Source organism: Salvelinus fontinalis, chromosome 6, assembly GCF_029448725.1.
Source record: "Salvelinus fontinalis isolate EN_2023a chromosome 6, ASM2944872v1, whole genome shotgun sequence".
Taxonomy (NCBI): domain Eukaryota; kingdom Metazoa; phylum Chordata; class Actinopteri; order Salmoniformes; family Salmonidae; genus Salvelinus; species Salvelinus fontinalis.
The window spans coordinates 15,154,595-15,162,685 of record NC_074670.1 but is presented as its reverse complement, the minus strand read 5'-3'; the positions used below and the strand labels follow the sequence as shown (position 1 = coordinate 15,162,685).

The 8,091-nt window shown below is 43.6% G+C and overlaps 1 long non-coding RNA gene across 1 annotated transcript; it reads right to left on the bottom strand.

Annotated features, from left to right (window-relative positions):
* Positions 1–5,829: 5,829 nt before the first annotated feature.
* On the bottom strand, positions 5,830–7,432 carry LOC129857133 (uncharacterized). Its single transcript, XR_008759874.1, has 3 exons — positions 7,329–7,432; positions 6,332–6,491; positions 5,830–6,085 (listed from the first exon to the last, which is right to left on the bottom strand). It is a non-coding gene; the product is annotated as an uncharacterized LOC129857133 (long non-coding RNA).
* Between the last annotated feature and the right edge of the window lie 659 nt (positions 7,433–8,091).

Below are 8,091 nucleotides of genomic sequence, written 5' to 3'. Positions count from 1 at the left end.
TGGCTTGAATCAGTGCTCGGGTAACGTTTGCATATGTGGTATGCTAATATAACGATTTATTGTGTTTTCGCCGTAAAACACTTAGAAAATCTGAAATGTTGTCTGAATTCACAAGATCTGTGTCTTTCCATTGCTATGTGCTGTGTATTTTTAAGAAATGTTTTATGATGAGTAAATTGGTAATACAAGTTGCTCTCTGTAGTAATTCTAGGAGCTTTGGTGAGATTTGTGATGGTGGCTGCAATGGCAAACTATGATTTATACCTGAAATATGCACATTTTTCTAACAAAACCTATCCTATACCATAAATATGTTATCAGACTGTCATCTGATGAGGTTTTTTCTTGGTTAGTGGCTATCAATATCTTAGTTTAGCCGAATTGGTGATAGCTACTGGTGTTGAGAGAAAATGGTGGACAAAGAAAAATGGTGTCTTTTGCTAACGTGTTTAGCTAATAGATTTACATATTGTGTCTTCCCTGTAAAACATTTTAAAAATCTGAAATGGTGGCTTTATTCACAGGATCTGTATCTTTCATTAGGTGTCTTGGACTTGTGATTTAATGATATTTAGATGCTACTATTTAATTGTGACGCTATGCTAGGGATGCTAATCAGTGTGGGGGGGGGGGGGGGTGCTCCCGGACCCGGGGTAGAGGCTCGTGAAAGGTTAAAGTCCCCGGTCATTAGGAACGCTGCATCTGGGTGAGCGGTTTCCTGTTTGCTTATTATTTCCTTATACAGCTGACTGAGTGAGGTCTTAGTGCCAGCATCTGTCTGTGGTGGTAAATAAACAGTCACGAAAAGTATTGATGAAAACTCTCTTGGCAAATAGTGTGGTCTACAACTTATCATAAAATACTCTACTTCAGGCGAGCAAAATCTAGAGACTTCCTTAGATTTCGTGCACCGGCTGTTGTTTACAAATATGCTCAGGCCGCCCCACCTCATCTTTCTGGAGTGAGCTGTTCTATCTAGCCGGTGCAGCGTATATCCCGCTAGCTGAATATCCATGTCATCATTCATGCACGATTCCTTGAAACACAAGATGTTACAGTGTTTGATGTCCCATTGGTAGGATTTTCATGATCGTACCTCGTCTAATTTATTTTCCAATGATTGTACGTTAGCAAGTAATACTGACGGTAACGGCAGCTTTCCCACTCGCCGTCTGCGGATCCTTACGAGGCACGCTGCTCGGTGTACTCTGTACCTGCGGATCTTTCTCTTGCCAATGACGGGGATGGTGGCCTTGTCGGGTGTTCGAAGTACATTCTGTGCATCCTGCTTGTTGAAGAAAAAATCTTTGTCTTATCCAAGATGAGTGATCGCTGTCCTGATATCCAGAAGCTATTTTTTGCATTAAGATGCAGTGGCAGAAACACATGCTACAGGGCGATAGTCATTTAGTTCAATTACATTTGCTTTCTTGGCTACAGGAACAATGGTGACACTGTGTTATCCTCAAAGAAGGTGAATAAGGTGTTTAGCTTGTCTGGGAGCAAGACGTCAGTGTCCGCGACGTGGCTGGTTTTTCCTTTGTAATCTGGGATTATCTGGAGTCCCTGCCACATACGTCTAGTGTCTGAGCCGTTGAATTGCGACTGCACTTTGTCTCGGTACTGCCGTTTTGCCTGATTGATTGCCTTACAGGGGGCATAACTGCACTGTTATCACTATGCTTTCAACCATTAATATCACAACCAAATTAATTTGGAAAATCTATTTGATTTTTGGTTGTCAGCTAAATGTGTTATCTGTCACGTTCTGACCATAGTTCTTTTGTGTTTTCTTTGTTTTAGTGTTGGTAAGGACGTGAGCTGATTGGGCATTCTATGTTGTGTGTCTAGTTTTCCCGTTTCTGTGTTTGGCCTGATATGGTTCTCAATCAGAGGCAGGTGTTAGTCATTGTCTCTGATTGGGAACCATATTTAGGTAGCCTGTTTTGTGTTGGGTTTTGTGGGTGGTTGTCTTCAGTCTTCGTGTGTCTGCACCAGACAGAACTGTTTCGGTTTTTCACATTTGTTGTTTTGTATTTTGTAGTGTTCACGTTTATTGTCTTTAATTAAACATTATATACAATTACCACGCTGCGCTTTGGTCCTCTCCTTTGTCCACAGAAGAGAGCGTTACAGAACCACCCACCAAAATAGGACCAAGCAGCGTGGTAACGGGCAGCAACAGCAGTGGCCGAAAACACAAGACTCCTGGACTTGGGAGGAAATACTGGACTGCAAGGGGCCATGGAAACAGGCTGGTGAGTATCGCCGCCCCAAAGCTGAGCTGGAGGCAGCGAAAGCGGAGAGGCGGTGGTATGAGGAGGCTGCACGTAAGTGCGGCTGGAAGCCAGAGAGGCAGCCCCAAAAATGTGGAGTGGTGTTAAGCCAGGTAAGAGACCTGAGCCAACTCCCCGTGCTTACCGTGGAGAGAAAGCGACCGGGCAGGCACCCTGTTATGCAGAGATGCGCACGGTGTCCCCAGTGCGTGTGCATAGCCCGGTGCGGTACATTCCAGCACCTCGTATCGGCCGGGCTAGGGTGGGCATCAAGCCAGGTGCCATGAAACCAGCTCTACGCATCTGGTCACCAGTGGGTCTCCTTGGGCCGGGGTACATGGCACCAGCCCTACGTATGGTGTCTCCCATACGTGTACATAGCCCAGTGCGGCTGATTCCACCTCGCCGCACTGGTATGGCCAAGGGGAGTATTCAGCAAGGTAGGGTTGGGCAGGCTCGGTGCTCGAGACCTGTAGTGCGCCTCCACGGTCCGGTCTATCCGGTGCCTTCTCCACGCACCAGTCCGCCTGTGGCAGCCCCTCGCACCAGCCCAGTACCACCAGTGCCAACACCATGCACCAGGCTTCCTGTGCGTCTCCAGAGCCCTGTGGGTCATGTTCCTCCTCCCCACACTCGCCCAGTGGTGCGTGTCCCCAGTCCGGTACCACCAGTTCTGGGACCACGTACCAAGCCTCCTGTGTGTCTCCAGAGCCCTGTACGCCCTGTTCCTGCTCCCCACACTCGCCCAGTAGTGCGTGTTCCCAGCCCGGTACCACCAGTTCCGGCACCACGCACCATGCCTACTGCCTACAGGCCAGAGTCTGCCGTCTGCCCAGCGCCGCCTGAGCTGCCCGTCTGCCCATCGCCGCCTGAGCTGCCCGTCTGCCCAGAGCCGCCTGAGCTGCCCGTCTGCCCAGCGCCGCCTGCGCTGCCCGTCTGCCCAGCACCGCCTGCGCTGCCCGTCTGCCCAGCGCCATCTGAGCTGCCTGTCTGGCCAGTGCCGTCTGAGCTGCCCGTTTGCCCAGCGCCGCCTGAGCCGCCCGTCTGCCCAGCGCCATCTGAAACGCCCGTCTGCCCAGCGCCATCTGAGCCGCCCGTCTGTCCAGCGCCATCTAATGATGAAATGAAATGAAACATTATGGACAATTACCACGCTGCGCTTTGGTCCTCTCCTTCGTCCACAGAAGAAAGCCGTTACAGTTATCATGACGCTTTCAACCATTTAAAAGCACAGCAAAATTCAAATGGGAATACAATGTCAGATATTTTGTTTATTTATACAACAATTTAATGTGTTATCACTGTGCCTAATCTAACAGCACAACCAACTGATTTCAGTTGAGATTACATTAAAGTACATGGTGCAAGTTATCAATGCCATTCGAGATTCTGCTCAGATTATTATAGCAATTGTGAAGATTGCCACACTCTGGCGATCTTTGCGTGCTCTTGAACATGCATGCTCTCTATGATTGCATCAGACATTTATTGTTACTGTAAACTCAAAATGTGGACATGGATGTGTATGTTACTCAAGTTGAATAAATACTGTTACATTGCAGTTATATACATTATTTTGTAAGAAAGCCTTAACTTTAGGCTATTTACTGTATTGCAAAAGTGATATTGAATTGTGCTTGGTTGTCAACGCAACAAAATCTCAACATTTGAGGGAGATGCATCTTCTGCTTGGATAGTTCCATCTGTGCCAATGAATCTGGCTTCAATTACAGTTGATCTTCAAATTAATAATTGATATGTTGGATTCACGTCTCCATTTAAATAGGACTAAATCAAATCAAACTTGAAATGTGTTTTAAATACAGTTTGATTTGATTTAGTCCTATTCTTTAACTTGGATTTTTGGTTAACATGGAGACGTGAATCAAACATATTTATTATTAACTTGTAGATTCCATTTTAAAACCCTAGGCCTATATTTGTCTATTTTTAGTAGAATCCTGGGCTGAATTTAAACAACAGCTGTTGATAACTTCCCAATTCTATATAAGCAAATAGCATCATTGATAAAGTATGGTTCCATTTAATTTGCTCTGTTAAATCTACCCCTTGGAATGACTTACATAGCAACAGTGAATTTATTTAGTGGAGATTTCCCAACAATCATGCTCAATATAGTACATTGGTAATAGTCAGTGACAAACTCAGCAGGGCTTGGTTAGAACCCTGAATGGGTACCCAAAGCGATAGCTGTAGATAATTAAACTCTCCATCCAGGATGTGCTGCCCATCCTAGTGTATTTTCTTATAGTTGATGTAATGTTGAAGAGCTGACATTGATTCAAAGTAATAAATTCAACATATTTATATAAGGTTTTTCTATGTTGAAAATTGGTTAACATAATGACATAATCCTGTGGTTGGAATGTCACCCTCAAGGACTTTTTGCAAATCCAATGTATTCTCCACATCACAATAGGTTATTAACAAATGACATTGAAACAACATTGATTTAATCAGTTTGTAGTTATAGTAGTTTTAGCATAGGAACTAGAAAGGCTTTGTTCTAAGGTTTACTAAGAAGTTGTGTCAGTACTGAACTAGGAAGAAGTGACTGGTACTGTCTATTCTGTCTTACACTTACAGGACACATTGTCGTAGCTGAATCATAATTAGTTAGGTAACATAGATAGATAAGATGTTATTTTCATCATATGCTTGTGAGATACTTGTTATTAGAATGGTTCCCTTTGGACTATAGGGTTGGCAGTTGCACTTCTGAGCTAGGGCTTAGTCACTTGGGGCCCAGAGAGGGGAGAGGTCAGGCTTGTCTTCATATGTCAATGTATCTGTTAAACCATGTGGTGCTATGTAGAATATCAGAAGGGGAGGAGGACAGAATGGAACATTGTCTTCTTATGGGAATGTGTCTAACTATTCCTAAACCATGTGAAGGGATGGCGTTATTAATGGGGAACCAGTTAGTAATCTCATACAATGTCTGTACGCCAGTCACTCCCTACTTTTCTCATAGGGGGAAGGAGTTTGGCAGTGTTTGGAACCATTGTATGTCCTCTCTGAGGTGCCCTTATCTTGACCTAGTATATGACCTAAGAGGCTAACTGTCTTTTCTGAGCTTATCCAGGAGGGGGTGTATTTTAGATGGGAGTGTCTAGACTTGACAATTGATATATGCCATTGGATGAGGTAATGTTGTGGTACCAAGCATGAGATTGAAACCTCGTCTTAGGAGACCAAACTGAACGATAATTTATAGCTAATGTTATCAAGCTATGTGATACTCCTCTTTCAAGTTTCTTTGTAAGTTGAGAGGGGTGTATCTTGGCTGTAAATGAAACTAAGAATTATTTTGTAAGCACTCTCAGAGAATTCATTTATAGACACTGAATTGATCTGAGAGTCAAAAAGGGCTATGGTGAAGCTTATATATTATTAAAGATGGAATTTATGATATAACTCTGATTTGTGTGTGGTTGGCTCTCTTTATTGAGTAATACAGGAAATTACCACGACAAATTACAGGCCAAATACAAGACAGACAGACACACATCAGACAAATGTGACAAACAGAGAGAGTGGGAAAGCCACTGTTTATTCACAACAGTAAGACATTTATAAAATGACTTATTTGACCTATAGAAAAGCATTAATCTCTGCTTCTCCTTGTCCTGTCCTCGTTCACGTCTTGGCAGCAACCTTCTTGGTGTGGAGCTGGTAGATCTGTTCACAGGCAAAGGAGAGGCCCACCATCAGAGAGACAAACTCCTCAAAGCTCACCTTCCCATCACAATTCTGGTCCAGATCCTTCATGATTGTGTCTATGGCGGCTGATGGAGGAGATGAAGAGAATGAGGAAGAGAGAGAGATGGGAGGAGGGGAGGGAGATGGGAGGAGGGGAGAGAGATGGGAGGAGAGGGGTGGTTAGATTGACTATGGATACTCTAAATAAAGTGAGAGAGAAATCAGAATGAGAGGGAAAGAGCGTGAGATGAGCGACAGAGAGAAAGTGTAGAGGTAAGTGAGATAAAAACAGAGGGACATAAAAGAGAGAGAGAGAGGGATGTCTGTGTTACCTTCAGGAAGCTGGCCAGTTCTGTCTGCATCAGTTCTTTCAGCTCCTTCTTGCTCGGTGTGTTACAGTCACCGTCCTTTTCAGCATAGCGATGGAACACCGTGATCAGGGACTCCATGGAACTCTCCAACTCAGACGGCATGGCTGCAGATATTGACACACTGAGGAGGGGAGAGAGATGATGTAATTTAGGGTGGGTGTACTACTGTAGTCCCTGTATCTAAGTACACTTACACACTGGAGATCCTGCAACAGCTAGGCTGCTGGTTCAAACCCAACTCAGGCCAGTTCCATTAAATCATTACTTCTTATCTCTATTAGACAGATAATATAGCCTACCCCCACAATTAGTCTTTAAGGCAAACACACAATGCACTTTTAGAGAGGATAGGAGTTGGCCTTCTTTGGCTCTGTAATCACATTCCTTGGCTGCTGTAGAGTTCCATTCCTTCCACTCCTTATCACACATTCCCTCTACTGTCGACCCCTCTTTCTCTTAGTGCCTACCCCTTTTCTTTAGGAATATCCAACATCTGTAGCTGTGTAGACTGCCCTTTAACCTCTGGTTTTGCAACAGTTCAGTGTAAAGAAGATCAGGCTGTTGAAAATTGGTGAGTAATAATGCCTATAAAATGACTTGAACCCGCTGAGAAAAACGTTTGTAGGCCAAAGAGTTCTAAAAACAAAAACATTGCTTCAATGAAACATGAAAAGGTTTTCCTATAGATATACTACACTATGTCAATCAGTAAGTAGTATGGCCCATCAAACTGCATAACAAACCATAGAATAACTGATTTTTTAATTAAAGTAAGTAAAGACTGATAAACATTTAAGCCTACAAGTTTGCCATTGACGAGACAGATCATTAGCTAGGCACACTTTCTAAACTCAAAACAGTTATTAAAGTTGTTTGAGACCTGTTTATTACAGTAGATAACCTACTCCGTTAAACGATGGACGCTACTGTATAGAATAAGCGAAAAACGGTTACTTACCGAACTGAAAGCCGCTGGGGAAGTACCGTACTAGGCAAGAGCTACGAGAATTTAAAGAGAGCAGGCAACTGATTGTGTGTTTTAGTCTGTGTATCCAAGAGACGATGTCTGAGAGCCTGGTCTCAGAGCATTTCGTATTATTATTTATGTAAATCCGAGGCACTCCATGTAGTATATGTTTCGTATGGTAAAGTTTCGTATGGTAACATTATGTATTAAATTGTCGATGTCCATCCCCATTTTGTATGATATGTTACGAATTATAATTCGTATTATATGTTTCGAATTTGCAAAATGTACAGTATGTTACGAATTTGCAAAACGTACTATATGACAAGCATTTCGCTACACCCGCAATAACATCTGCTAAATATACTGAAAAAATATATAAACGCAGCATGCAACAATTTCAAAGATTTTACTGAGTTACAGTTCATATAAGGAAATCAGTCAATTGAAATAAATTCATTTGGCCCTAATCTATGGATTTCACATGACTGGGCAGGGGTGCAACCAGGGGTTGGCAGCCAGGCCCACCCACTGGCGAGCCAGGCCCAGCCAATCAGAATCAGTTTTCCCCCACAAAGTAGCTATATTACAGACAGCAACCACCCTCTCAGACGATCCCACAGGTGAAGAAGCCGAATGTGGAGATCCTGGGCTGGCATGGTTACACGTGGTCTACGGTTGTGAGACGGTTGGACGTATTGCCAAATTCTCTAAAACGATGTTGGAGGCAGCTTATGGTAGAGAAATAAACAAT